The following is a 5,398-nucleotide window of genomic DNA, read 5'->3' on the forward strand; positions in this document are numbered from 1 at the left end:
AAATCGCACGACGGCAAGAGATTCGAACCAGATCTGCTTCCTGACAAAGCCCCCTGTCTCTGCACTGATCTTCTCAGTAAGGCTATGTACTGCCGTTGTAGGGAGAAGCAAAAATAGGTAGGACAGACCTACTTGTCGACTACAAATAGGTGAGAAATGAGTGGTGACCAGGAGGAGCGGCGTGGCCTTTCGGAGGATGAGAAGTCGCTCCTGCGTTTTTAAGTTTTCTTTTCGTAGAGGCCCACAGTTACTTCCAGAGCACATTATCTGGGCGACTGGATTTGCAACCTGGAGGCCACTCATGTCCGTAGGGTCTCACTCAGCTCCGCAGGTGGACAGGCCCCGCCAGGGCTGCGCCCTTCCCTCGGAGCCCTTCCTGCTCCCACGCGGCTCCTCTGCAAGTTGTACCCAGGGCTCAGCGGTCTGCCGGAGGCTGTTCACACGGGCTCAAGACGGCAGGTTGTTAATAGCCCAAGAATGTGCAACGTGATCACTTGGAAGTAGCTACACTAAGACTCTATTCTCCTGGCTGAAGAGGAGCCCAGGCCTGGTTCCTGCAGAAGACCCCAGGGTTTTGGCAGTTTGCTGGTTTTCACATATGATTCAGTTCGGATATTATCTTTCCCTCTGTAGAAATCCATGAACACACATACAAGTCAGGGTTCTTCTTGATCGAACTCAAGCTAGGCAAGTACTGTACCTACATTGAGCTACATTCCAGGCCCTGTTTAAAATGAATCGCATTTTGAGACAGGGTCTCAGTAAGTTTCCCAGGTTGTCCGTAAACTTGTGATCCTCCTGCTTCAGCCTCCTGAGTTGCTGGGATTATAGGCATTCTCATATACTGGCTCACCACTACAACAGGATCGTTTGTCTTGCTGTTAGTAACAGCATTTAACTTCCTTTACCATCCCCAGCACCTCTAGTCCTGTATAGATATATTATGTATCTCATAGGCTACAAAGGTAAGGTTGGCTGTTTCAGATTAAAGCTTTCCACAATAGGGTCATGCCTCCCTCTAGTGGAAGAAAAAGGTTGAGACCAGCCAGATTCCCATTTGTTTCTAAGTCATTGTGTGATACATGTAACATTCTGAAATAATACTTAATGGCTTATTTAGTCCAATTTACACATGCAACCCAAAAAGAAGGCAAAGAGGTTAGCAGGAAGGGCTGACACTCAGGCGAGCTTCACACAAGCTCTTTTGGGACAGCCCCTAATATTTGTGAGGCCCTAAACATGGGTACAAATGAAGGCTCACAAACTACAAGTCTTATTTTTAAATATTAAAAAGCAAGCTAATGCTGGGAATTTAGCTCAGTGGTTCCACTGTCTGCCTTGCAAGCGCAAGGACCTGAGTTCGATCCCCGGTACCCAAAAAAAGCAAGCTAATGAAAAACAAATAAAATAAAAGTCAAGCTAAAAAAAAGCAAGCTAATGAAAAACAAATAAAATAAAAGTCAAGCTAACAAAATGCATTTTCTATTTGTATATGTGCTGCCAAAGTGAGCACATGTACTTTCTATTTGTAACATATGTTTGAAATAAAAAATTGAAAAATGTACATATATAGGGGCTGGTGGAGTAGCTCAGTGATAGAGCCCCTGCCTAGCATGCACAATTCCCTACGTTCAATCCCAAAAAAAGCATATCAAACTATAATTTGCTAGGACTGAAAGTTGGCAGATATCAAAGGATTAAGTTTACTATATTATTGGGCATAGAAGGTTTGAATACATAATAATATAAACACATATATGATTTATAATTACTCCATCAGAATTATATCTCTTGGCTTTGTTTGAAAAATCTATTTTTTTTTCGAGACAGGGTCTCACTATGTAGTTCAGGCTGGCCTTGAACTCACTAGGTAGCCCAAACTGGCCTTGAAATTGTAGCAATCCTCCTGCCTCAGCCTCCTGAGTGCTGGGGTTACAGGTATGTACCACCACACCTGGCCCACTAATTGTTTTTTATAATTGCACTGTTGTATAACTTGTATTTTATTATCTAAAGAGTAAAAAGAAAATGTAATTGTTTTTCAAATTGTAATTTCAAAATATGTATTCAAAATTTGAATATATATTTATCTGAAAAGTAAAATAAAGTATTAAAATTAAAAAGTTAAACTATTACAAAGGGCTGGTTTTCTTGTAAAATATTAAAATCCTCATACAAAAATTTACAGGTAAAATATAAGTCATAGTTAACAAATGTTAGGATTTTGAGCTGTGGCACCTGGGTGCTGGTGACAGCACCAAAAGACAAGAAGCCTAAGAAGTCAACCTGGAAGTTTAATTTGTTTTTTTGTTTTGTTTTGTTTTCGTACTGGGATTGAACTTGACACCTTGAGCTTGCAAGGCAGGCAGTAGCACCACTGAGCTAAATCCCCAGGCCCTGGAAGTTTAATTTGGACCCTACTCATTCAGTAGAAGATAGAAATTTTGATTCTGGAAATTTTGGACAGTTTCTGAGGGCAAAGCTTAAAGTCAATGGAAAAACTTGAAATCTTGGGAAGGTTGTTCACATTGAATGCTGCAAGAATAAAATCACAATTGTTTCTGAGAAACAGTTCTAAAAGGTTTTTGAAATATTTTACCAAGAAATACTTTTAAAAGAATATAATCTTCATGATAGGCTTCATTTGGTTGCATCTGACAGAGACTTATGAAGTCCAATATTTCTAGATTAGTCAAGATGAAGACGAAGCCAGGTGTGGTGGCGCATGCCTGTGATCCCAGCACTCAGGAGGCTGAGGCAGGAGAATTACAAGTTCCAGCCCAGCCTGGGCAATTTAGTAATGTAATGAGACTGTCTCAAAATAAATAAAATGGGATGGAGATGTATTTCGGTGCAAAGCCCTGGGTTCAATCCCTGGTACCACAAAACACACACACACACACACACACACACAATGCATGTACACATACACATACGTGTTATGTCCAGACCCACCTATATACAAATTTAGGAGTCAGGATGAGGCATTCAATACTGCAGGACAGTCCTCAGCTACTACACACAGCCACTGCAGACACTGTGCTAACTGCTGGATGTCTGTGGAACCAAGAATTAGAACACAGACAGCAGTGAGAAAATGAAACTATCGGAAAACAGTGTTTCAGTAAGCAAGACGTGAAGCATGCTGGCTCTCGGGGAAAATGAAACAAGGTCATTTGTTACTGTGATTGCTGCTTCTACCTAAGTGCTTCTGCCCTTTGAACTTCTGTCCATATCTGGTATCAGTGGTAACACAAACCTTAACATACATCAGCTGGGTGTGGTGGTGCACACCTATAACCCCAGCACTCTGGGAGGCTGAAGCAGGAGAATCAAAATTGGAGCGCAGTCTGGGCAGTTTAGCAACTTGACAAGATTCTGTCCGAAATCAAAAACAGGGATGGGGGTGGAGGGCTGGCTGGGGATGTAGCTCAGGTAAAGGTCCTAGATTCAATTCTTAGTACCACAAATAGAAAGATAGGAAGGAAGCCAGCAAGAAAGAGGAAGGGTGGGAGAATAGGGGAAGGAAGGGAAAGGAAAAATATACATGCTGACGTTCATCTGCTTGTTTCAGAATCTGCCTCCCCCTCCCATACCCAGATCTTAGAATCTTAAAAAGAGACTTAAAGGAAAACAGGGTGCCTGATGCGGCCATCCTAAAGGATGCTGAAGAGAAAGTTAATTAATCGATTTCATGGACTTTATTTTGGATTGAACTCAGGACCTTGTGCTTGCAAGGCAGACACAGCACCACTGAGCTATAAATCCCGGCCCCTACTGATTGCATGGATTTTATAAGCTGACCTCTCTACTTCTGTCTTAGAAAAAAAAAAAGTTTTTTACAAAATAGCAAAACATTTATCGGTCCATTTTAGGCATACGTAATGAGGCGCTCATCCCCGGAATTTGCACCTGTATGTGATCCATAGCCCACCTCGTTTTCCCTTCACCCCTGAAAGCCCCCTCCCCTCCCTATGTACACAAGCTTTATTTCCATTTTTTCCCTTCTATTTTCACTTTCTTTTTCTCGTCCCTTCCCTCCTTTCTTCCTCCCTCCTCCCTTGCTCGCCTTCCTGTTTGAACATTTTCTTCCCATTTCCCAATATCTCTTATATATTTTAGTCCTTATTTACCCTTTTGGTTTCTCACACCAGAGAAACAACGCAGTATTTAAACATGAGTTTCTGATTTATTTCACTTATCTCTTAGAAAAAGCTCTCTAGAGGAAGCCTTGGCTGTCTCACATAGCCCCTAGGACCTAACCACGGAGGCCATAAAGCTGGTCACTGCTTCCGTTTCATCTGAAGTCATTTTATGGTACCTTAGGCATCTCTCCTTACCCTATCATTGCGTAACTCCACTCTCCCTTTCTGAGGAGAAAATTGGGTTTCTAAGTCTTCCATAACTTCCACTTTTTACCCTGGGAAGGTTCATCTGCAGCAGCAGCCTAATTACATAGACTCCTGGTTCCCTGGCCAAATGGGGAGGGGATTACACACTTTATGACACGAACTCAGGCCAGCTCAGAGCCCAGGCCTTAAACCACCACATCCCCTCTGCGTTATCTGACCTTACCTGAAACAGCAGCATCAGCATAGACAAAAGCCTTTCAATAGCGCTCTGGCATGGATTTGTTTCTCCTAAGTGGGAAGTGCTGAGGATTTTCCTAAACTACAAAGCAATTTTGACTTAATCTCTTTTTATCCTTAATGAAAGGCAATCAGCAAAGCGAGGAGCACAAGTTTTATCATAAAGACATTTCTGTTGAGTCCTTTTTACCTCTTACTACAAACTTCCTATATTTGTTTCCTTATTTGAGGAAAGAGAAAAAAGAAAGAATAGATAATATGTAGGCGTTTTTAAGAACTAAATAACAAATGTAAAGCTTTGCTAGAGGTATTTTCATTAATAATGCACCCAGTGTTAGTAATTGTGTCACAGCACATCTGAACTTGTTTTGTTTTGTTTTTGTGAGAAAAGGTCTCGCTATGGAGTTCAGGCTGGGCTTGAACTCACTATGTAGACCAAGCTGGCCTTGAATTCGCAGGGCTCCTCCTGCCTCAGCCTCCAGAGTGCGGGGATTACAGGCGTGCGCCCCTGAGCCCGGCACATGTTTGAGATGTCTTTAAGTCTGTAATGTTGATCATTATTCAATAAGATTATGCACTGGCTAGCAGAGAGTGTAGAAGCTAGGAAAAGTACTGTATGCTTTTTAAAATACAAAGCAAAATTGTCCTACTACCAGTGAATTGAACAGTGAGTTTTTTTTTCTTTTTATTGAGGTTATTGGTACAATCTAGGTATACAATACAATTGCATTCATCATTGGGATTCTGTACCTTTACATAATAGGTCTTGATTCTCATTTTGTCCCCTTGTCCCTGCCCTCCCTTCACCC

The 5,398-nt window shown here is 41.7% G+C and overlaps 1 pseudogene; it reads left to right on the top strand.

Moving 5' to 3' along the window:
* The first annotated feature begins 301 nt into the window (after positions 1-301).
* LOC104847572 lies at positions 302-3,686 on the top strand (annotated as a pseudogene).
* Positions 3,687-5,398: the final 1,712 nt, after the last annotated feature.

The sequence above is a fragment of the Fukomys damarensis genome, unplaced genomic scaffold, assembly GCF_012274545.1.
Source record: "Fukomys damarensis isolate Sample0158 unplaced genomic scaffold, DMR_v1.0_HiC HiC_scaffold_21, whole genome shotgun sequence".
NCBI lineage: Eukaryota > Metazoa > Chordata > Mammalia > Rodentia > Bathyergidae > Fukomys > Fukomys damarensis.